Source organism: Balaenoptera musculus, chromosome 3, assembly GCF_009873245.2.
Source record: "Balaenoptera musculus isolate JJ_BM4_2016_0621 chromosome 3, mBalMus1.pri.v3, whole genome shotgun sequence".
Lineage (NCBI taxonomy): Eukaryota > Metazoa > Chordata > Mammalia > Artiodactyla > Balaenopteridae > Balaenoptera > Balaenoptera musculus.
This window is the reverse complement of record NC_045787.1, coordinates 132855214-132881532: the sequence shown is the minus strand read 5'-3', so window position 1 is coordinate 132881532 and position 26319 is coordinate 132855214. Positions and strand designations below refer to the sequence as shown.

At 40.4% G+C, this 26319-nt stretch overlaps 1 long non-coding RNA gene across 2 annotated transcripts in view; it reads right to left on the bottom strand.

The window, feature by feature from the left end:
• Window positions 1-24000, bottom strand: part of LOC118892987 — a 439949-nt gene extending 415949 nt beyond the window's left edge. The window contains exons 1-2 of one of the 2 annotated variants that reach the window (XR_005019390.1): window positions 23932-24000; window positions 21745-21785 (exon numbers count right to left, since the gene is read on the bottom strand). This is a non-coding gene — a long non-coding RNA (uncharacterized LOC118892987). Of the gene's footprint in view, window positions 1-10660; window positions 10730-21744; window positions 21786-23931 lie in introns of those variants that run through there. The other variant, XR_005019391.1, reaches the window with a different exon arrangement.
• Between the last annotated feature and the right edge of the window lie 2319 nt (window positions 24001-26319).

Sequence of the window (26319 nt, the reverse complement as noted above, 5' to 3'; positions counted from 1 at the left end):
CATACCTAGAGCCAGGGACCTTAGTGGTTCATCCCTTTGGAAGACTCTAGCATGTGAGGGTCAGCCACTAGAAATCACACCCTTATAAGAAGCCAAGGTGCTTCCCAGGAGAAAATAATCATATGGTGTGTAAGTGTCGGGTGAGTGTCCGGGTCAGGCTTTTTGGTATCAAGAGAAAGACTCACTCAAGCCCAGGAAAAGGACAGTTTATTGTAAGCTTACATGTCAACTAGAAATGGCCATCAAGAATGGAGTCATATCTGGGGACTGAATACTTCGCCCAGTTTTCACCAAGGTCTCAGGGTCTCTTTCTCATATCATTTTAGCTTCTCTCTGTACTTCTGTACCATTCTCCCCATCTATTAACCAGATGCTTCTGTTTACTCATAGTTTCTGCTCCATCCTAAAAGCTACTGGCGCGTAACCCTGACTGGCCATGACTCTAATTTGAGGCATTTTTCTGCCCCTGTTTCTAGCTGTCTGGGGCTCTCCAAGTTTCCCAGTTCAAACTCCTAAGGGTGAGATTCGGATTTGTTCATCTCATTTCTCACCCTAAGCCATGTAAACTGGCAAACTTATTAATTGGTTACCCTTGAGTCAGATAGCCATCCTTAATCTAACTATTTGTGACCAGCTACAGGGAGGTACAAAGAGTAAGGAAGTTTCCCTTACCAAGTACTGTGGGTAGGCAAGTACCAGCTGAACTCTGTAGTACAAGGAGGTTCCCAGAACATTGGAATTAGGAATCAAATAAGTAAATAGAATGCCCACCCTCTAACTAATTGGGGTGCACCCAGGCAGAAAGTTCTTCCTAAAGGAAGAAGGGCTAGAGATGCTGTGAGTAAACCCCAGGTTACTAACCTATTATAGATGTAAAAGGAGATTTAACGTGTTACATAATGGAACGTCTCTCATATAGCTCTCAATAAAAACGCCTTTACAGAAACTTGTTCCAAGACCCTGGAGATAAGAGCTAAAGAAATAAATTGAATACGAATTGTAATACTGGAAGAGATGTTAGAAAAACTAAAGCCATGCTGTTTGGAACCCTTACCTAAGGAATGAGATGCTGGCAGGGAGAGGGTCCTCCTCCCACCTCATTGAGAGGAATGGCACAATAGGGGAGGAGGGGTGGAAGCCGTGGCCATGTATGATGGCTGGTGAGATACCAATATAGCCAGGATGGCCATGGCTGTCCTTCCTACATTATCTAAGAGTAAAGCAAGCACCTGGGATAATAAGCCAAGGGTTCCTGGTTACATCATGGCATTCCTAAAGGGCATCATTTGATGCCCTCCAAATTCCATAAGATTTAATTTCTACCCAGGCACACAAAGAATAGAATAGTGTCTGATGGTATAGCTATCACTGCTCTTTCCATGGAAAGACAGCATGCAACTTTAGGAAATCCTGCAGCAGATTTGCTTCTCTCTTCTTCGAGAAGTTATCCAATGAGCACTGAGAGTTTGTGCTCCAAACATGGGTTGTGCCCCACTACCAACCAAGGATGTCTCCAAGTACTCAATTTTTTTTTTTGGATTGTGTATCTACTCTGTGCTTAGAACTGGGTCAGGTCTGAGGAGAAGGATATGGCTGGAGACACAGAGCACACAAGAAGTAATTAAAGAACAGCAGAGGACAGCAATATGGTCAAGTATCACACAAGAGAGTACGAAAGACAGTTCAAAGAAGGCAAGGTTAAATTAGCTAGAATCATGATAATGAGGTCAGGGATAAAGAGAGGATTTAATTTGAGCTGGCCCTAAGGAACCAGATATTATGGCCATTAAAAATTCTCCAAAGTACTTCCCCTGTCTCTCACCCTCAAAAATAAGCTAAATAATAAGAATGTATAAATAATGATTTACTTTAATTTTTTTAAATAAACATATGACACACCTGTTACTTTTAAGAGGGGGGGAAAAGGTGTTAGCAAATCAAACTATTAGGTGTCACAAATCCAAGAACGTTGGAAATCACCACATTCAAGTCCCCCTTGGGTTTGGAGAGATTTATGCTTCTTAAGGGCGTCCAGACATTAGTAGCTCAAACTCCCACACTGTATCCTGGCTTCATTTAAAGGACCCATAGGTCAGACCAAAACACAACAGGGCTTTATATGCCAATTTTTCTTGACTCTCTGTAGGTCAGGGGAAGTTAAGCTCATGTAATTAGGGGATAAAGACAGGGAGGCTGGGAGTGGGGGATGGAAGCATGATGAAAGTTCCAGAGTTTAAAGGCTCAGTAGGAAGCCAGAGGAAAAGTCGATAAAGTCATGTCTTTATGAAACATGCGTTTTCCATGGTAGAGTAAACGTATTTGCCATTACACTCAGGGAACCTCTCTGCAACTTGGTACTCTCACCCACCTGTGGGGCAAGGATGATTCAAATTCATCAAGATGATTGTGAGGTCATTGTTATCCTGAGTTGCCTTCTCATTCATCAAATACCAATTCAGTTACATTCAGTCTAATATCAGCACTAAACACATTTCATTGTATTAATTTTATTTCACAACTGATAATCCAGGTGACTTTTTATGATAATTGTCTCTTAAATATTTGACTGATTGAACTATCCTTAAATGATGCCAAAGAACAAAGAGTTTCCTATAAATGGCATAGCCAAGATCAAAAGTGCAGTGTCAACATGTAATCACGAAAAGAGATCGGGAAGCAATGCCCGGCAGCAGTAAAAACAAAGCAGTGAAAATTAAGAACAGCCATACTGAGAAAATAAATGGAGAAAAGCCCTGAAATCCTCAGAACAAATACACAGAAAAGAATCTCAGATTGTCCCAGTGACAAACATCAATTCTCATATTAATGACTAGATCCCAGAATCAGTCTCCTAGATTCTAGCTGTGCTATTAACAAACAATGAAGCCCATGACTCCTTCAGACTGGAACCTAGGGTTAATGGACCCAGTGAGTTTCTTATGAAAATTCGGTACCACACTGATGACCATCCGCAGGATGTACTTCCACAATTCACCAGGAACTATTTCTTATGACAACATAAAATTCCATGTGATGGTCAAACAGGGTTTGTCTGTCAGGAATTTCTGTCACCTATCGTTACAAAGGGCAGTACTGTTTTATGTCCATAAGTTTTTTCAGTCTTTATTATCTATAATCCATCCATCCTTCCATCCATCCAATCTTCCTTCTTCCTCTTTCCTCCCTCCTTCCCTTCCTCCTCCTCTCCTTCCTTCCAAGAAATGTGTACTGAGCACCTGATAAATGACAGACACTAGATGATCTGGAGGGAAATTATTATTCCAGAGAGAAGGACCAGCAAAGACAAACCCTACGATGGGAATGAGCTTGATGTGTTGAAGGAAGAAGAAAGAAGGCCACTGTAGACAGAGTGCAGTGAGCAAAACTTAGAGTAAAGCAAGATGAGGTTGGGAGGGCAACAGTTCAGGAAGGACCTCACAGGCCACTGTAGGCTTTATACTTAAGTCATGAAAACTCATTCTTGATGTGGAAGCTGTTAGTCCAATGGAATGAAGAATATGCACGTGAGTCCAAATTATAGAATTGTCTGTGCTTTGGTATTCTTGAACTAATGTGCTATAGTTTGAGGATTCATCCCGCATCCGAATGACCATACCCATAGCAACACTAGAGAAGAATCACCCAGGTACCTATTTTACTTCCATTCTAGTAATTGTCTCCTCGGTAGGTTATTGTATTTCATTCATTCCCCTTCATAAAAATCTTCCAATTCATCTTTAAAAAGGTTTGCATTGAACATCACCAGTACAAAGCAGAGAAGCACTTAATTTATCATCCTTCGTGGCTTTGGACAAGACCAGAATTGTCAACAGTAAAATAAATCATATGTCACACTTGATTGTATTCAGTTTATATGGTATTTTATCAGAGGTTAACAAAAAAATTAGGCCTCAACTTGCCAGCAAAGGAACATCTTCTGAAACAGTAATAAATAGATTCTTCTCTTTCTTTTTTCCCCAAAAGAAAGATACAATTAATGATGATAACCCCTTTTGAAGAATGAAATAGACACAACTTAACATGGTAAATCAAATACACATTCTCAGCTGGGTCATATCTGGAGAAAGCAGTGCTGAAAGCTGTAAGAATGACTCTTCAACACCTTCCAAATTTCAAGACACAAAAGTTCCCTTCAAAATTACTCAAGCATGATTAATTGAGCTGCAAGCTAGGAAAGTGACTGTATGTCAGATATAACCATAAAAATAGTTTGGAGCAATCTATAAATGGTGTGGTAGATACAGACCTCCGGCCAAGTAACAAAAACAAAAAGGCAAGGAAATTTTTCAAATAAGCAATATTGACAAAGTGAATAGGAGTGCAAAACACCTGTATCCTCCCTTCAGCTCAATAATCACAGAAGGTACATGATCTAGTGCAGCGGTCCCCAAACTTTTTGGCCCCTGGGAGCAGCTTCGTGGAAGACAATTTTTCCACGGACCTGGGGTGGTGGGGGATGATTCAGGCGGTAATGTGAGCAATGGGGAGCGGCAGATGAAGCTTCGCTCGCTCTCCCGCTGCTCACCTCCTGCTGCGCGGCCCGGTTCCTAACAGGCCGCAGGCGGGTACTGGCCCGCGGACCCCTGATCTAGTGAAAAGAGTTTGGGGCGAGGAAATGGAGTTTCTAACTTTACGCCACTAAATAACCATCTGACTTTGGCAAATCTCCATGCTCTGCCCCTATTTTCTTACTTGTCGAATGGGTATAATAGTAGCAAGTGTATTAACTCACAGAATGGGTCAAATAAACTAACATTACAAATGTGCAAGAAATTACATACATAAAGTGTCAAAGTTTATAAATAGGTAAAGAGTATGGTCAGCAAATCACTGCAAGGCCTGGGGTTTTATCCTATGAATGGTCTGTTTTGACTGAAAAGAAGAAATTCCAGTATAAAATTCCTTTTCAAATGGTCCACATAATCCACAGATCCGGATGATCTGTAGAGAATTCTCGGTTCATTTCCCTCACATAGAAACTGAGATACAAGAATGAGACATAACAAAAAGGTAACGTGGCCAAGCCTGTGCTCAGTAGTCAATTTCACTGATCCACATGCACCCACTTCCCATTCATTCATTCATTTATTCAACAAATAGTTACTGAACACCCAACTCTGTGTAGGAACAGTGCTAGGCCCTGGGATATGGAGAATAAAACTCGGTCCTTGTCCTTGAAGAGTCCACCCTGTGGTTGACAAATAGGAGAAGAGGGAGATCCTATCATTTATTGAACACAGGACCTGCCAGGTACTTTCGCTATGGTCTTACACATTTTGCAGGTGACAAAATGAAAACTGGAACTTTTTTCAATTCCTCCTAAAATCACGAAGCTTCTAATTAGAGAGCAGCATATGAGCCCATTCTTTTACTCATGCACATTAATTACTTATTGAGCACCTACTATGTGCCTGGCACAATGCTAGGCCCTGGGGATACAGCAGAAAATAAGACAGACAAAATTCTCTCTTCTCGTGGTATTTACTTAATTGTGAGGGGAGACATAAAAAGCAGTGGACACAGGTCTGCCTGATCCATAATCTAAGACTCTTCTACATGCTGCCTTCCTCCGAGTCATCACTTTGTGGGAACAAAAAAGAACAAGAGGGAAAACCCATCCACACAAACAACAAACCCAAACTGAATATCCCTAGTAAACCAGAAATCTAGAAAGAATAAAGCCAGATAAAAAAGGCTGCCAGGCATTAGAATGTCCTCTTCCAAAATTTAAATTGAATACGTTTGCATTTGTGTTGAGAGCCTGTAAGCCCAAAGGCAGGTGGCTCACAGACCACCAACAGCAGCACAAGGACAACCCCTGTCAGGGCACAAACATGAAAACCGGCTCTCCACCAGAAGGCCTGAGGTTTATAGGAATTAAAAGGCCTGGGTGCCTGGCTCCCGGAGATGGAGAGACAAGACGAAAGCATACGCCTGCCCACCTGGCAGCAGCTCTTCCTGGCCTGGAGTAGAAGTGTCTATACCAGCCAAGGGAAGCTGGCAGCAGCCATGGCCTCAGAGGGAGAGAAGCCGCCGCCAGCCAGCACCAGCACGGGGCTTCCCTACAGGCGGCTCTTGCTGAAACAAAGAGGGGCAAAGGGAAGAGCTATGATGTCCAGCCTCCGGGCTCAAAGCTAAAATCGAGAGCAGCGCTGTGTTAATGGAACGCCGGATCTGCTCCAAAACCTTCGCACCGTCAGGGATGCAATCTGAGCAATTTCCTGATGACTCTTCTCTGCATAATGGATTTGAGTTATAAAGGAATTTATGCCCTCAGGACCAAATTACCCAGATAATTGAAGATTCAATGAGGGGGAGGGGGGAAGTGAAAGGAGAGAGAAAGGCCTCAATTACAGGGATTTCTCCTTCACTTTGAGTTCAACATTTGAATTCACCATGGCATTTAATTTTTAAAGTCACTTTACATCCACAAACTGCCCTGGTTTGGATACTCAAATTCCATTGCCTTCTCCAGTACTGTGAAGCTGCATCAAGGTCTAATTTAATGTAGGCTTGCAGACTGTAGAGCCTAAACGCACCCAGACTCCCCCCCGCCCCAGTCCTCCAAAATGAGACTCCACTTCCCGGTTTAAGCTTTGCAATCACACATAAATCTCTAACACTGCATTAAGGTTAGAAAGGCTTAATATTAAAACAGGGTCGACTAAAGCTTATAGGCTGCCAGGACCACTTTGGGAACTCCAACCCATCCCCCAGTCATAACTAAGAATTTGATGGTGATTTTAAAGATAGGATGGTTTGAATTCCTCAGAGCTGCACACCTACTCTGCTCCTGTTCCTTTTCGCAGTGGTTCTCATACTTGAAGGCACGCGAAAATTACTTGCACGGTTGTAGGCACAAAACTACTAACACTGTCCTGTATGAGTGCATTAAGGGACTTTCAAAGTAAATTTTGTCACCTCTGTGCTGACTTGACACCCCACGCCCAGAGGAACTCTGTCCCCAAGAACACTGCTTATAGGCCTACCTTCGGGATTAGTAACTAAGGCAAGTGCAAAATCTTGCTCCATTCCACACTCAGTGGAAGAAATTCATGAAATATTAGTGTCTAAACCATCCCATAAAACACCCCTTTACCATTGTGCTCTCTAGCATCCAGGTTCCTTTCCCTGCTCTAGGAGGTGGGAAAAGGGACACAAAGAAGCTACTTTAGGAGATTTCCCATAATTTAGTCGAGATTTATTGAGAGATCTAGGCATCTTCATTATAGGTTTGTTATTTATCTGAGCACATTTTATTATATTTAAGAGCCTCATTTTTTGTCAATATTGACATAGCTGGATGGACAAATGAAGAAAAGTCAAAGGCTCTAAAATGTGACTAGAGTCTTGAAGCCCCAGAGTCAGGGCTAGAACAGATGGTGGCATACATTAGTAAATTTGGTAAATTATGCATAGAATTCACAAGGCACCCAACACTGGCCAGCTCAAATAAAGACCCCCATGAAGTACCAAAGGGCTTGGGGATGCAGGTGGACAGAGGGTGGTGAGTAGTCTGAACAGGTGTTAAACCACTTATTCAAGCACTCTTACAAATGGCCTAAGAGATTTTCCCAGCATCCTCCTGCTCTCTATGAGTCACTGTGGGAATAGCAGGGAGGTTTGGAGTTGAGTTATAACCATTCAGTGAAGCATTTCCCTCCAGACTGTACAAAGGGGTTATGTTAGTAAATTTATTGACTATTTCATTAGATCAATATGGAATATGATTTACAAGGCTCTGCCCAGGCTCTTTAAATCTATTTAATCAAACCAATTAATGAAAAAAATTAAGAAGTTGAAGCATATCCTGTAAGGTGCATCGTAAATATATTCCTTTACTTGGGCTTTTGATCTCACCCAGGTAATTAACAGCTTTAGTTAAGTTCAGTCATTCCTTCATGCCTGGCTATGGTCATAAAAATCCCCAGGCTATGTGTAACTCTAGGATTTATTATGTTTTTCTTACTGCAAAAGCGTCTCTCACATTCCACTTTCTCCCCTCCACCCCACCCCTGAGAAAGTTTATGTAGCCATTGCTTTTGCAGCTGTCACGAAGCCCACACTGGCTGGTGAGCTTTGTCCTGCTCAAGAGGCTGGATACACTCAGCTGCTGGTATCCAATTTGGTAGCCTGTTCACTCTCATCTCACTGCTAGTGGAAGAGACAAAAACATGCTGAAGGCCTGACTTCTAAGGTTCTTTGCTCCCATTGTCTGTGTATTCTCTGCTACTTTTCATGAATGAAATGGCCTCTCCCTGTTACAGAGAATATAGCTTTTATTATAAGATTTGGCGTGGCCTCCCTCTTTACAACCTCTGAGAATCAACCGTTCTAATCAGCTGCTCAATGACCCAACTCCCATTAATCCTCCTTCAAGTCCTTCTTCTATCAGTTCCCCAGATCCCGTCTTCCCAGCTGCGAAGCTTTGAGATGTCTGGGCAAGCCAACACATCATCCGGAGACGGAAAATGAAATTAGGTGTCCCAGAGTCAGTGCCAGCCTGGCCTCTGAGGCTGAGCTTATAGCTTCATTCTGCTTTACAGGCAGAGGAACCTCTGGAAGGGTAGCAAATGTTTCCCCCAAAGCTCTTCTCTATCTGCATTTCAGGAGAAGCTTGGTAAATATGATCACCCAGGTAACTGCTCCAGGGGCCTTCCACAGCTGAATGCAAGGTCTGAGAAAATGGCGCAGTTAGCTATAAAATTCAAACTGTGTGTCAACAGTCGATCTTCTTAAATAAGTCACAATTCTTTGTGGAAAAAGAGAGATGAGACTCTCTTGATATGACCGGTTTTCCATGAGCAATCAACTTGTGTTCCCATGCACCAAAAGCTGGGAAGGCTCAAAAAATTCTACTGAGGGGCTGAAGTCAGGGAAATAGTTTTCCCAGTTTAAGATCAATAGCAGCCCATTTTACTTTTACCTCCCTCTATTTACTTTGGTCCAATTCAATAAGTATTTACTGAATATCAACCATCCTAGACGTTGTTAGAAAAGACACAAAAGAAATACAAAACACACAGTGAGCCCAAGGATTTTACAATCTTTGTAGGAGATAAAAGCAGGCTGACATAAAATGCTCACGTTTAACACCATCTTCCCCTTGACCAGCCTAACAAATACTTGTTCACACAAACTCTGGGCCATCATTCATTCAACATTTATTGAGCATTTACTCTACACTACACCAGGCTATAAATGGTGTGTGCATGACAAAAAGATAAGCGAGCAATTACTTATCTCTAGGGGTTTACTGCAGAATAAAGGAGATGTAAGATACTTACAAAGAATTCCACGGCTCTTCATACTATGACATTTACATGAATAAAACCCAGAAGAGTTTAATTCAAATCCTCACATCATTTTAATACAGTCTAAGCTACCAATTCTATTGTACACTGAAACCCCACCACTTTGTTTAAAATACATAAAGATCCATTTAATTTAAGTAAACATCTGCTTTAGACAACATAATAAAATGGTATTTAAAAACTTGTAGTAATTCAAATTACTGTTAACAGAATGTTTAGCAGAGGGTACACTTGGATAACTAACTATCCAAGAAATAATATGTGATTTCAAGGTTTCTAAGATTCCTGAGGGGACTTGAAAACTGTTCCGAGTTGATTAACCATTGCAATCATGTTACATCACTGCCTTAAACAGCAAATTTTTTCAAGAAACCCTTCCTAGACTAAATTTATGAAGAAACAACCCCTTCAACACTTTAATAAAATTTAGCTCACCCTCTATTTAAATAATCCCTAATACTGACTTGCAGAAATAATAATCACTATTACATCTAAAACTTTTGAGCCCTTGCAAAATGTCTCAGATATTGGGCTAAGTGCTATAAGTGCATTATCTCACTGATCGTCACAATAACCCTGTTAGATAGGTTGTCTTATTAGTTCTATTTTACAGATGAAAACATTGAAGCCAAAGGTCCCATAGCTAGTGAAAACTGTCTGAATTCAGAGCTCATACTTTTAAATGAATCCAAAAATCAATGGAGTTGTGTCACATCTAAGCAGTTCAGGGTTAAAATAGGTAAGTAGGTTGGCACAAGTCCCAAAAATATCCACCAGCACAGAGGGAAAAAAATGTGATTTTTTCCCCTACCAATTTGCTTTCAACCTCCTGATTTCTAGAGGGACCGTTTTCGCTCTGTGCCTCCTGTTCTTTTGCCTGCCCTCCAATCAAAGATGCTCAAGTGGCCAAATCCACTTAAAATATAGAAAATGTTCCTTCCTCTTGCTTCAGGTGCTTGTCTGTATGAGGTGACTCTGGGACACCTCGTGAAGAGGGAGCTCAGAGAATGGTGTATAATTCCCATCACTAAAATTAAATTACTAATTTTTTATCAATTAATTGGATGAGGATTTGTGGGAAAGACAGGCCCTCAGCTCAGCAGAGCTCTACTGGGTACCAGATGAAACAAGAAATCTGCCCGGGTGAGATGGGGAAGAGGGGAAGAGAAGCCACAATAGTAATAAATGTGAGAATCCCCTGGCCTCAGGAAAGGGAGAGCAAACCAGCTCCCAAGAGGAGAGATGCAGAATCACTAAGATTTCTCCAGGGGGGCCTTGATGGAATCAGCCCTCCAGGCCTTGTAAAAAGAGACTCTACTGCTTACCCAGGAGTTGCTTTTCTTAATTCTCTTGCATACTGAGGAAGATCAAATCCCAGAGAAGAGAGGTTTCTAGCCTCCTTTTGAACAAATGGAAAGTATTCTTATTCAGAGTACTGTTTGTAAAAAAAAAAAAAAAAAAAAGAAAATAGCCTGTATTTTCTGAATATAGATAAATCACATTCATTATAAAAATATTTAGAAGATACTTTTCAAATGCTTTTTTTTTTTCTTTTAAACATGAAATTCCACTACCCCAAGATAACAACTGTTAACAATTTAGGGAGTATCATTCCATACATCTCTTTTTGCTGATATGGGGGTAGTGAACAGCTACAAACCACCGGTTATTAGTTTATTAAACAAATATTTACCAAATATCTCCTCTGTGCCAGGGATCATAACTACACACGCTTTTAACCTTTTTTTTATTATTCAATGATGTGATGTGAACTTATTTTTGATGTCAATAGAGATCTGTACTATCAGTTTGAATCATTTCATCATGTTTCACCATAATTCCAATGATGGGTCTTTAAGGTTTTCCAACTTCCTGCTATCAAAAACAATGATGCAACAAGAAGTCTTTCAATGTTTCTTTGATTATGCCTTCCAGATAAAAGTCACTGGAAATTCAAAACACCTTTCATATAATTCTTCACTGTTCAAGTTGTTGTCATATTTACAACATGACAATAAAGTGACTGCTTCCTGTAAAACTCACATCAGAATTGGTCTCACTGTTTCAAAGTTACATCACATACTTCTGGCTTTCCCCAATAAATCTGAGCACACAAGGTTTTGACAGTTGAGGAAACTGAATCACAAAATATATGTGTGTGTGAACAGGAGGGAGAGAGAGGGAGACCGAAAGATAATTCTCTGAAACTAGAAACCAGGTATCTCAACAACACCAGAGTGAAGCACAGCATGTGTGTGTCCACTAGACCAAAGACGACTCTAGTAGTCCCACAGATCCTTCTAGATAAAGGATCCCTGAGGGTGAAAGTTTTCCTGTCTTAGTGTATTTCCAGTACCTAGCTTGCAGCTTGAAATATAGCAGGTACTCAATAAATAGTTCTGGATTTAATGAACAAACCACAACAAAGGTCTTCCAGGACCCCTGCAAACCACAGTCAACTTCCCGCCCTCATGCCCATTCAGCAATAGGAACTTTAAAATGAAGCAAAGGAATCCATAGCTGGTAAATTATATATAGCTCTCATCCTGCAATGAATTTCTCATTCTGAAGGAGCTTTGGATACTAAGTCTCCTCCAAAGCAACGTCAGATCCTTGAACTGAAGGACTTAAGCCAAAGGAGACTGATCAAACAGCAAACGGAGAAGAGAATTCTCTCAATGAATGCTTTATTTTGCCCTTCCTGAAAATTTCCTCCCAACTTCTATCAGCAAATTCCATTCATCTCCTCCATTTCTGCCCCTCCTCCTCAACCCATAATATTACCTCACCCTCTGCTGCTTTGTCAGAAATCTGTCTCGCATACTAGTTTATATATACATACACTGTATATATAAAGGAGCATTACCAAGTGGGTGGTTCTTGAAAATCAGCCATTCATCATGCATATTGATCACCAAGGTAGTACAGTATGAATCAGAGACCAGCAATCATTAAATCAAAGATTTATACTAGTAAAAGAGCACCAAAGCAATTCATCAATTCCACAGCGCCCTCAGTGATTAATTAGGTTACAATCTGACAGCCTAGAAGCTGGTTCACAATTAAGGCTATTACAGTTAGAGGTTGTTTGGTTTTTTTTCCCTTCCCTCAAGGAAGAAAAAAAAGGGGAAAGCATTAGTCTTTGGGGCTTACGGCATTCTGTACTTTTCCTTCATAGCATTTACTACAGTTGGTAAATAGAGTTATCAACGGGATTATATGTTTAAATTCTCTCTTTTAGTCTATTAGATCCCCAAAACCTAAGAGCCTCTAGCACATAGTAGGTGCTCGATCAATATATGTTGAACAAATGAATTTTTAACTAGATGCTTCTGATGCTTCAAGCCCAGATGTAGCAACACTTACAATGGGGCTTCTCATGTTCCCTCTGGGTCTTGTCCTTTAAAAAGTTAAACTGAATCTTTCTAGACTGGAGAACCACTCTGGAAAATTGTTTGACAGCACTGACTGAAGCCAAAACATGCATTCTTATGACCCAGCAATTCCAATCCTGGGTGTGTATCCAGCAGAAATGTGAACAAATGTTCCCAAAAAGACATGTACAAGAATGTTCATAGAAGCACTAATTAATAGACTAAACTGGAAACAACCCAACTGTTCAACAGAGAATGGATAAATAAATCATAGTCTGGTCATACAATGAAAAAATACAAAGCAATGAGTACGAACAAACTACAGCCTCATGCAACAATATGGATAAATCTCACACATAACTATGTTGACGGAATGAAACCAGACACAAGGGACTACATGCCACGTGATTCTACGTATATTAAGTTCAAAAATAGGCAAAACTGATCTGTGCCATCACAAGTGAGGATAATGATTGCCTGTGAAGGGTTAGTAAGTGGGAGAGGGCATGAAGGAGGCCTCTGGGTGCAGGTTACACAGGTAAATTCACTTTGTGAAAACTCACAACCCTTTTTCTGTTGTTTCATTTTGGGATAATAAATAGAGCTATATGATTTACTGCCCTTTCCTATAATAGGTGACAGTTCAACCAAAACTCTTTTTTTCTTTAAATTTAGTTAACGTCTTCTCTGTGTGATGGAAGAGTGATAAACATCTTCATGCATACTCCCAGATCCAAATTTCAGAAAGTATCTCTTGGTGGGGATTCCAAAGGAGGAGGGACAGTTTCAAATACGAGATTAAACTACAAGTCCTTTAGGGTCCCTTCCAATCCTAAAGTTCTATGAATAAGTAACCTTTTGAAAACTGATGGAGAACTCAATGCCCATGGATTTCTCGTGCTAACCTTGGCCATTCTCCGAAGAGTGAAATGAGACAATCAGAGAAAACTGTCTTTCTGACTCACGTTCAGGAGTCTGCATCACCTTTTATAATTTCCTCCTGCAACACCTGAAAAGCAAGTAGGGGCCTCCTGTAAATTGAGAGGGTTTAGAGGAAACGGGTATGGCCAAGAAATGCTGTGGGTTTTGGAAATTCAGAGATTTCTGACAATCCCTAGCATCAGACCAGGAAACTAAGCCCTAAATTTATAATAAAGCCCTCCATTTTTTGAAGGCTTCCTATATACTACGCACTCAGTTTATGTACCTTTTATGTATTCTTTCATTTAATCCTCGAAAACTCTTTGAGACAGGTACAGACTCCCTTCAACTGTAGAGAGTGAGTCACGTCGACTGTCTGAACCTCAGATTCAAATCTATACACCTGGGAATAAAATATGATGCCCATATAAGAGTGGTTATAAGAATAAGCTGCGGAAAAAGACCAGCAGGGTACATAACCAAGCTAAGCAACTTGCTAGGTGTGTAACCTTAATATTTAACTGCTTTCTGCTTCAGGTTTCTCATCTGGAAAAAGAGATTACTGATAGTATCTACCTCACAGGATTATTATGAGAAGTACATGACATTTAGAACCATGCATAGCACAGAGTAAGTCCTCAATGGCAGGTATTTATTACTGTTTTTTTATATTATTTTATTTATATATATGTATACACTCTTCATGAGTGCTATATAATGAGCAAATATTACATATTCAATTAGTCTAATTTTTAGTAAAACAAAATTATCAGTAATAATTCTTTACTAGTTTAGGATCTATTGGGGATGTTTTAGTCTAGATCCCTAAAACACAGAAGAAATAGTTATTAATCAGACTCCAGATTTTTTGAAAGTCAAGATCACATCAATCTTTCTCACTGTTGTATCTCTGAGGCCAACCACAATGCTGGCACATACTAAGCACCCAAAAAATATTTGATAAATTTTTTACTAAATACTTCTCCAGTATACCTACCTCATCTCCTCCCCCTTTGTACTCATTTAGAAGAGACCTGGTTATTTTCAGAAATTTTCTGTTAACCCTAGTAACCACAGACATGCTCTAATTTTTTTTTTTTTAAAAAGAACAATTTTACAAGATAAATATGTCTTTTCAAAAGAATTTACTATGTATTCTCAGTATATCAAAATCTGACTTATCCTTACTTTTTTAAAATTTGCCCATCCTCAAGTGAGATACAATAAGAGACTTTCATCCTTAGAACATAAACCTCAAATTCATTCATTTGTTCATTCATTCATTCGCCAAGTGTTTATTAAGCACCTGGTATCTGTGTTTGGTGATCTCCGTTGCAAATTACAGAAACCTCAGTCAACAGCTTTAATAATAAGGGAATTTATGGCTTATAACAGGAAGTCCACACATAGTTGTGCAGGCTTCTTGTTTGGTTTGATTCAGCAGTTCATTATGTCAAAGAACCAGATACTTTCATCTCTCTACCCCGTCAGCCTTGGTATTGTCTTCATTCAAACTGGTAGCCTGACTACAACTGTTGTAGGGTGTGGCCAACCTTACTGGTTATCTATCCAACAGTCCTACTCTCCCACTAGAAGCCCTACTCTTCCAATAGAAGCCCAGTTTTGTTCAGGTATCAGATATCAGTGTATTTCATTATGTCTTCCTAAATGTGGATGTTAATTATCTAAGCCAATTATGGTCATTCCTTTCATCTTCCCACAATTGTTTGAAGAATGTACATGTAACAATCCTTGGCAATGTAAGGGGAAGTCAGCTTTGGCCCTTCTAGAAATGTTTTCCACACTCTTATAAAGAAACACAAGTCAGGAACTTGCCGCCTTTCCTGCCTCTGGACACTCTTGCCTCTCTGTGTGAGATGATTCCTGGAGCTGCTAGAGCCATCTTGTCACTGCAAAGAACTAAACACCCAGAACCACAAACACACAGCAGAGAAAGAAGCAAGGAACCTTACACCCCTGAAATTAACCAACCCTGGAACTGTCCTACCTCTGAAATTCTTGTTATGTGAGCAATTATAAAATAAACATGTGTTCTATAAGCTGATTTTAGTTGGGTCTTTGAGACAGTTATAAAACACTGTGAGATATGTACAGTTATCACTACACAAACACAGCTACTTCCAGAGGAAAGAAAAAGATAATCTCTTTCTGAGAATTTCTCTTAAAATAGAAGAAAATTGACGCAGACGCCTAACCTCTCTCCTTCCTCCCCCCAGCATCCTCTCAATTCTAACTGGCCAGTATCAGGTCATATGCCCACTGTTGAACCAATCACAGACTAGAGAAATTGGACTGGTAAACTCAATCAGGCCCACCCCTGGGATCTGGAATTGGGGTCAGCTGTGTCTGAAGTAACTGGCCACACTGGGGAGGGATGACTGCCTGAATAAAATTGAGTTCCGTCAGGAGGAAGGGGTTGGATATTAGATATTGATCTGCTGTATCCTGCTTATTATCATATGCACAATGTGTACTGGACTTAGGACTCCCCAGTAATAGGAAATGTTTAGCACAGCTCTACTTCAATAATCAAATCAGAGTCTGCATCCTTCTTGAGGGCCCTATTTTTGGAATCTCAAAATCTCTTAAATCTAAGCCAAGTCATCAGATCTCTAACAACTCTGCTAGGGCTCAGGTCCAAATGCAGAATTTGCTAACAGAGATTTTATCTAAAGTAAGGTTGAAGTAGGTTCTCCCTACCTCCCAATAGTTTTGCAGAGCTGTAGACACCATTCTTAAGCATACTGGTATATTCAGGAGTACTAACTTGCTTCCAGGCACTTTTCTAATACTCTAATTTCCGATCAAACTTTTCTGAACCTAAGTCCTCAGACTTCCTGGAGCCTAGAAAACCATCCCCCAAATTGGAAAGAGCTTCTCTCCTTCAGGGCAGGACGGTGTAGTGGTTAACAATGGGTTCAGATCCCTCTACTACCACTAACTAGGTGGTCCTTGGGCAAGTTGCTAAACCTCTCAATGCCTTAATTTTCTCAACCATAAAATGTGAATGATAATCATAGTTCCTAACTCATAGGGTTGTAGAAAGCATTAAGTTAGTCAGTGCATGGAAATGCTAAGCACAGTATCTGGAAAATAAAATGTTATCTTAATAAGTATTAGCTGTTCCTTGTGTTTCTCTCTCCATCTCCATCTTTCTTCCCTCTCTTACTGCATCAACACAGAGCTGTGTAATCACAATCAGAGTTAATTGATGAGCCTTTCTGGTTGGGTGTTGTCAGTCAATCAAATAGCTTGAATTTTTTTCCCATTTGGTTAGACAAATTCACCATTTGGTATAATAGTTAACTTGGCCAAGGAAATGAAAAAAAAAACCAACTATTTATACAGTAATTTTCTTTATTCTGAGCTTTCTCAGAGGTCATAGGACTGAGCCTTTCTGGACCAGGCCTCTGGAGTCGAGGTTGGCTTCATCTTCTTTAGGCTGCATTCCTGGCTTTGAGCCAGTTCCTCTCCACAGCCTCAGAAAGCCTAAGCTCCGAGAGTGCCTTGGGGACTCAACTTCATTGACTCGCAAAATCAAAATATACAGATGCCCCTTTTAAACCATGATCTATAACTGGGAGAATATTGCCTCTCCACTGCATTAAGGCCCTCCCTATTACCTTATGGAATTACCCACAGTGGCAGAAATCCATTCACCTGATCCACTGACACCCTGGGGGCAGCTCAGATAGCATAAAGCCAATTGATAGATGTACATTTGATATATATTTTATGCCCAGAATTTATGTCTTCTGCATGTTTCATTTGCTATTCTGACTCACTTTATGCCACAGGAGAGCTGGAGAAATTTTGAGAGGGACCAAGAAAGAAATGGCATGGAAGAAGGGTGGAAATCAAAACAGCAATTTTTCTTTTTGATCTAGGACCTTACACCTGGGCAACCTCATAGCTCTAAAGCAAAGTATTCCCTCCCTTCCTCCTCCCAGGAAGGGATTTTGAGAAGGAAAGGAGCTAAAGCTGGTAGAAGAGGAGAATCCTGCAAACTAGCAGCTGAGCCAGATCCCCACTACAAAGTGTGTGTGGTGGGGAAAGTGGGTGGTGGTGATAAAGACATAAGCAGTAATAGAACTAAAGTTATGCATTTTAATCTACACTGTTATCAAAACTCCACCATGTAGTTCAGCTCACTTCACTCTCAAGAGAGTCAAGACTGGTATTTTCAGCTCCATGTTACTGATGTTCCAGAGAGGAGAATGGCTTAACGGCAAAGCTAGGATTCAAATCCAGCCTTCTGTCTCTCTAGTGGGTGTACAAATGGTGATGTGTAAAATTTTAGAAGGCTTCTTCATAAGCTCCTGTATATCAGGAGAGAATTCATCGTGCACATTATTCAAAGCCCTACCATGTGTCCTGTATTTTCCAAACATTTAATTTAAAAAAAGAATTTATACCAATTTATAACAACAGCTTACACAGAGAGAGAGAGAGACAGTCAATCCTCACAGTAACCCTGTGAAAGTAAGGCAAGGGAGTTTGACTCCAGGAACTGTGCTCTTAAGCATTCTGCCATACTGTTTCTCTACTATCTCATGCATGGAGAAACCGAAGTCTACATCTAAAAGATAAAGTTGGCAATAAGATCAGGTCTCCTATTGGCTCAATATCTGACATATTAAGGATGGGGTCCAGGGAAAGACAAAAATCAACTGGCCCAGTCCCCTTGATTAATTTCTTCTGCTCCACTGGCATTGATTACCCAGGGTGGCAACTGTTCATTTCACTTCACCAAGTAATTATTGACCACAAAGCTCTATGCCGCCTCGGTCCCTGCTAATTCAGTGTAAACAAGACAGACATGGTCCTCATCCTCACAGAGCTTACAGCCTGAAGAGTAAAACAGATGCTAAACCAGTAACAAGAGTCAAAGCAATGAAGCAGCCAGCCTTTTTCATAGATTCTCCACTGGAAAAGACTGAAGAAGTCATGTAGTCTGACCCATTCAATGCAGAAATCTCCTCTACAGATGGTCATGCAGCCTCTGCTAGAATTCTCAAGTCCAGAAAGCTCCCTCTTCCAACAGCAGTGCATTCTAAGTTAATCATAAAGCTTTTCCATATACTGAGTCTATCTTCTGCCCTATAATATCTGCCGTTGTTCCATATATGTCTTCTGCAGCCCACAGAACAGGATCTAACCCTTTTCAGCACAGAAGTCCTTCAACATGTTTGAGGACAATTATCAAGTGGGCTGCAAGTTTTCTCTTTTTGAGACTAAACTGCTCCCTCTTCTCTTCAAACATGACGCTTAGCCCAGGGCTTCCCAAATTCTTCCCTACTAGGTAGCATGCTGGGTGCTCTCAAGCTTACCAGTGACTAAGGTTAGAAAACTGGAATGAATACTCTAAATGTAACCTGACCAATAGGGTGAAGTAAAACTATGATCTACCTTGGACAGGATCCTGTCTGCCTATCAATTCCTGCATTCACTGTTTTAATACTGATCACACAAATTGCCACACATTGTACTCAGATAAATGCCCACATTTTCAGAGGAAAAGTTATCAAAATCAGATCTCCCCCAAACCTCTACTTGGGCAACTGATTTTTTTTTTTTTAATCTACATGCAGGGCTTTACATTTGCCCCTGTTAAACTGAATTTAGTTTCTTGGTGAAACTCAGATGACAGTGGCATCTTTGTTGAATAACCCTGTCTTAGCTTCATAAAAATGATTTTCCTAAGAAATCTATCAGGACTAAGCACTTGACGAGTTGAGCAGTCTTGCTAAAGACTTCAGAGTTATGGAGAAGGATTCCATGATATGTGAAAAATCTCTTCTCTGAAGCTCCTTACTCCCTTCACCACCAGCTCTAGGGCCTGTGTCTCACAGATCCCAGCCTTTCTAACTCCTGTCTACCTGCCCCTTCTCCACCATCCCAAATCCCTCTCTCCTCTATTATGAAAACAATTCAGTTCACCTCCAGCTCCAACCAATGAATTTGTTATCTCAACATACACAGAAAATTAAATTTAAAATTTCCTTTTATGTAACAGGCCTACTCTCCTTAAAAGCAAATACATGCAGATAGACGGTAATCATTATTCAGAAAATACTTATTGAGGGCTTCCCTGGTGGTGCAGTGGTTAAGAATCCGCCTGCCAATGCAGGGGACACGGGTCCGAGCCCTGGTCCGGGAAGATCCCACATGCCACGGAGCAACTAAGCCCGTGCGCCACAACTACTGAAGCCCAAACGCCTAGAGCCTATGCTCCGCAACAAGAGAAGCCACTGCAATGAGAAGCCCACGCACTGCAACAAAGAGTAGCCCCTGCTCACCACAACTAGAGAAAGCCCCAGAGCATCAGTGAACACCCAACACAGCCAAAAGTAAATAAAGAAATAAATAAAAGAAAATACTTATTGAACTCATATTATGGGCCAGGCACCAAGCTCCTTGAAGGATGCAGTGATGTGTAATATCAGACATGATCCCTGACTTCATGGCACTTATCTAGCAGAGAAGAAGATGGCCATCAACTACACACACAGTCAGTGTAAATTATAGGCCTAACAAAGCACTGGGAAGAAAAGACAATTCCATGTAACTGGAGGATATGGTGTAGTCAGGGGGTCAGGAAGGGGTTCTCTTAAGAAGTGGTAAATAAGCTGAGAAGCAAGGAGGAGGGGTTAACAAGCATATTCATTGTTGCTTTACTATGTTGAAAAATGGAAACGACATCAATGTCTATATAAAGGAACAATTTGTGGCATTAATTTGTGGCATATCCACATAATAGACTATTAGAAACCATTAAGAATTCAATTTTTGATAACTAAAAGAAAAAAAACATGCAAACCAACCTAAGTTTAAAAATATTAATGTAAAAAACCCTAAATAAAATCTTAACAATGAGAATCCAGCAGTACATTATGCAAATTGATTCATTCCAGGAATTCAAAAGTATTTCAATCTTAGAAAATCCATTAATGAAATTCATCATATAAATAGGTCAAAGGAGAAAATACGATTACCAAGAAAACTGTCAAAAGCATTTAATAAAATTCAACTCCATCTCTTGCTTAAAAAAACTTACTTTTTGAAAAAGGACATACATATCCCTCAAAATTAAGAATTATGCTAACTGTTGAAACACTAGAAGCATCCTCACTGACGTCAGTAATGTGACATGAGGGTGTTCTTTTACATTTGTTATTTAATACTGTTCTAAAAGTGCCAGCTAGTGCATGTAAAGATCAACAAAATAAGTGATACAATGAATGCACAGTCATCACTATTTGCATATGATTATACACTTGGAAAACACAAAAGAACAAAAAAAAGAAACGAAAAAGCATTACTAAAATGGCCATTTATAAAAGAAACACACAAAAATCAGTACTGTTCTTATAAACTAACAGTAACTACTTACAGATTATAGAAGGAAAAAGTCCCATTCACACAAGTAAAAAAAAATTAAGCTTAAAACTTGAAATAAATATAGCAAAAGTTTAGTGTAACATGTATAAAAAAATAAAATTACTGAGAGGTACAAACAGACAAATAAGAGACAAAACTTGCTCCTGGATAAGAAGATTCAGTATTATAAAAATACCCATTTTCCCCAATAAATCTAAAATTAATCAATGCAATCCCAATAAAATTTGACAAATAATTATAAAAGTCACTTTGGGGGGACTATTCACAAACAAGTGAAAACAGCCCAGAAAAATCTGGGAAAAAAATTAATGAGGAATGATTTGCCTTATCCTATATATTATAAAGCTACAGTAACTTGAAATTGTTTTTTCCTAAAATAAAAAAATAGAGGAAGGAAATAAATAGCAAAATCTAATGCTTTAGAAAAGAGAAAAAGGTAAAACCAATAAACAAATCCAAAAGCTGGTCTTTCAAGAAATGAACAAAATAGACAAAACCACTAGCTCACCTAATCAAGAAAAAAAAAAAAAAAAGAAGGCGGGGGGGGCGGGGGGGAAACACAAATATCCAAAATAAGAAACAGTAACGGTAAACAGAAAACTGAAATACATGATTAGAAAATCATTGTATAATTCTGTGCAGTAAATTTGAAAACCTAAATAAATGAATAATTTTAACAAAATACAACTCACCAAACTGATTCCAGTAGACAAAGTTTGAATACACCAATTTCCTAGGAGAGAAAAAGGAAGTTATCAAAGACCTACCACAAAACAAAACAAACAAAGCAGCAGGCCTAAATGATTTCGTACAGAAACTGGACCTTCAAAGAAGATATAATCCCAATGCTACTTAACCTGTCCCAGAGAATAGAAAAAGAAGGAAACCTTCCCAATTCTTTTTATAAGGCAAGTGTAACATTGATACCTAAACCTGGTAAAGATTGCACCAAAAAACTACAGACCAATCTCCCTTGTAAACATAGAAGCAAAAATAAACTGAATATTAGCAAACACAACCAAATAGCCAATTAGAATAATGTTCCAGCCATGCAAGGAGAGTTCAACCTGAGGAGACTTCTTAATTCACCATGCTAATAAATCAAAGGGGGGAAATCATACAAACCATGTACACTGAGAAGGCATCTGACAAAATTCAAATTTTTGTTAAATTTACAATATTGTGAATTAAAAAAAAAAATTTAGTAGCGGAACCAATGGAAACATTGGCATTCCTGGTTGCTTGAGGACAAAGCACACTCACTCAGGCAAAGAGACAAAAGTAGCTGTGGCAGTCAATGTACTGTATGCAGGCGACTCCCAGGTGGGCTTAGGGGATCGAGAACAGACTGTGATAGTAAAGTATCACCCCCACAGACTACTACATTGCAAAATGCAAAGGAAAAGGAAAAACAGACTTTTACAATGGAGAAATCTAGCTAGGTATTTTTACATGCATGATCTAATTTAATCCCCCTCACCGCCACCCAAGAAATAGGTAGAATCATCTCTATTTCATAGACAAAAATTTGAGGAGCAGAGATGCTTAGTAGTGTACTCAGGTATGAGGTTGGGTTTCTAAAACTGTCTTAGTTTTAGATCTAGTCCACTCTATTCCCTGTACCCTCTAATTTTCTCATCAGGGATCTTCACTGGCCAAACCCAAATAAGCCAGAGGGCCGGGAAATGAGTGGTGGTCGTGATTCATATCTGTCAGCCTCCTAGGCACAGATCAGGGTGAAACAGAATAAGGTATACATCTGGAGTGGCTAAATGCAAGATAACAGGCATATCTCACTTCTTAACACTAAGACAAGAATAGTAAGTTGTTCAAGGATTGAATAAGACATTGCATGCAAACATCTCAGCACCTTTTTGGCACTGACAGAACTCCCAACAAATATTAGCCATGTCATTAGCTTGTATTGGTTAAATGCTCTGAATCCTATAAACTTCATTTTTCGGTCAAAAGTTTGGCTTTCATACTTAAACTTTAAGAACAAAAAGCAGCAGAGAAAAGACACAGCCGGCTCCGTTCACCAGTTTTCTCTGGAAAACGGGGTAAATATTAGAAACAAACTAACGTCTGGGCAAAGGAGGGTGCCGATAAGATGAGCAACACTGATTTCGCCACAAGACAACAATTTAAATCCATTTTTATAAGTACTGCCAATGAAGAACATTCTTACTCAGGGAACATCTTTTTGAGCTGTGTCCTCATTCTGAGAATATATTCTTTGCACCATCTTGTAGTTAATAATTTTGGTCATAAACGACCACCTAAACATGTCAGGAATAATTTCAAATCTGTAACCCTTAAGGCTGAAAATATAGATGAATGTAATTAACCTACTTCCAAAATTTAAAAAAAAAAATATGCTCTATTCTCTCCTGACTTGGGAACATATGGTGTCAGATTACATGGTTGGCACCTGGCTGACTGCTGGGTCCATGTGTCGCATTCTTACACAAACAGGCAGAGGTGGCACAAAGCCTGCCCAGAGGAGTCTCAGCCAAATCCAAGAGGTAGCTAGAGCCACAGGTTCGGCCAGAAACTGCTATTAACAGCCTGGAGAGCTCTCAGCACCACCTCTGGGCTCAGTTTCCCCTCCTGCCCCACAACCTCCTCCATAAGCATCTTGAGAAGGCCCCATGAAGGTTGGTTTCTTCGCTGACACCCATCCGTCAACTCTCCTGGCTCTATTTATTAGGGAGAAATCAAAATGGCCTCAACTCATCTTTGGGGTTGGCTCTCTTAAGGCATTTTGAAGCAAATTAATCCAACCAAATGCTTTCCAACCCAATTAAAGTTGTGTTTGTCATCCTCCCCACCCCAGCTCCCAAATCCTGGTATGTTTATACCTAGTACAGGACATTCACCTCCAACACAGTGCAAAGACGCAAACTGGAGAGTCAGCAGCACCTTGGCGTCCCTTTTCTGTTCTCTTCTTGAAAGAGTACCAGCTTGAACTAGTTTTGCCTCCTTAAATAGGTTGTTGATTAACTGAAACAGCACCAGCTTGAACTGGTTTTGCCTCCTTAAGTAGGTTGTTGATTGGTTGAAACAGCACCAGCTTAAACTGGTTTTGCCTCCTTAAATAGGTTGTTGATTAATTGAAACAGCACCAGCTTTAACTGGTTTTGCCTCCTTAAATAGGTTGTTGATTAATCAAATCTTGAGTTACTTTACAGACAGCACTATGCATGTGCAAGACAGGAACCCACAGCTCCAGGATGACCCTAGAACCAAGAATCTTCAGTCTATGGAACTCAAAGGATAGAAATGTTGCCACCAGAGCCCTTTACCAAGCAAGCAGTCCTTCAATAAGGAAAATCTGGCTTCCAGCAGCACAAGTAGCTTATATGGACTAATTCAAGACTAGCCAATTAGCTAGTCCCCTAACCCTTTAAATTTCATCTCAACCCTGGATCGGGGAGACAAATTTGAGAGCCTTGCCTCATGTCCCCTTGCCTGTCAACTTCATAGTAAAGTGAAGACTTCACAGCTTTTTCTTTTCTCATAAGCCACTGCCATATTATTGGCTTCTATGCTCCTAGGGCAGCGAGCCCTAACTCAGTAACACTCACCCCTGTCGTATTGGAGGCCCCATCTCTATCTCTGAAAATCAACTCAAAATGCACCATGAAGCTGAATATGCCCCTCCACAGCCCAGTCCCCGAAATTTCCAATTGCAATACTGAATGTCTCCAAATTATATTATTCCTTCCTTCTTGTGATTATGCTATCCCTCTGTTTTGCTTCATTTTCTGAAATGTGCCTACCCATTTCAAGTTGAATCATGAGTCAAGTGTATTTAGCCCATGTCTGCTGAGGGAATTAAGAAACCCCAAGGAACTGGGTGGAGATGGTACAGTTAGAATGAGAAGCAGCCTAGGGAAAGAGACCAAGAGTGGCAGATGTGTAGCTGTTTTGGCTCACCTGGGACATCCCTTCACAATAAGCTGGGGTATGCAAGACATTAGTGACAAGGAGGACAGGTCACTGAAGGGGTTAAAAAATGGGTCTTTTTCAATCAACTAGAAGGATCCCTAAGACCAAAAGAGAAAAAACCAGCTACATCCACTAGTAAGAAATGTACCCTTCCTACTCCCTTTCAATATATACTATCTGGCCAGAAGAAGACGGTGTATGGAGGACTGTTCTCTTCTTTCCATGCCCATCTTGGTGGTTATTGTAGACATCTGCTGTGTCTGCCCGCCGAGAGTCTGTTTCCTGTTTCTTCCGTTAATAACACTCCCGTTTCCTTAATAGAAGACTTCTTCCTTACCCTAAACGATTGTGATGGGGGTGCCAATCCTAATACCTGGCCCCCACCCCCATTACCACTGGCCACAGGGATAGGCATTTGACCCAAGTAGGTGAGACGGTTTTTCATTTTTTTGGCATAAGTGAATTAATCCCAAGAAGTGGGCATGTAACCGAAGCCAGGTCAATGAACACATTCTCTGATATTTACACAAACATGGAGTCTAGGGGAGAAAGCATTCCTTTTTCTCTGGAGTCACCAAGCTGGGACTATGTAAAATTGGAGCTGCCTGTGCCACGTCCTCCACTATGTGGAGGAAGCCACTGCACAGTCTGTAATGAGGAGCTCACACAGACAGACTGGATATGGAGGAGAGACAGAGGGATGGAGCACAGGGGAAATGAGTTGAGTAAGAGATAAAGAAAGATGGGAGAGAGGTTGGGGGTGAATGGTAAGGGAAGAGAGATGGAAGAATAAAGATGGGGGAGAGACAGATAGAAGCAAGACAGAAAATCGGAGACAGAAAGATGGGGCAGAAGTGAGTACAAATGGGGTGAGAGAAAGGTGAAGAGAGAAAATGGAGAGAGATGGGAGAGAAAAATGGGGGAGAGTGAGATGAGATATAGAGTGATGAGGGGAGAAAGATGGGGAGAGAGGTGGAGGAGAGAGAAAAATGAGGGAGACAGGGAAGTAAAAATGGGGATGAGACAGAAAGATACAGGGAGAGCCAGGTGGGAAGAGAGATGGGAAGGGGTGAGGGAGAAACGAGAGACAAAGGAGAGAAGACAGAAACCCGATGGCTTTTCTGAGGTCCTGCTTTCAGGCCACCCTTGAGGCCACTGGCATCCTTGTGTACACTAGTTTATAATCAGATTTGAGTTGGTCCTATCACTTGCAACCAAGAGTGGTAACCACTCTAAAACCCTTTATCAAATCCAAACCTATTGCAGGCTTGGCTCTCAACGGCTTTGTTCTAGAACCCAAAGATGAACTGGAGGTT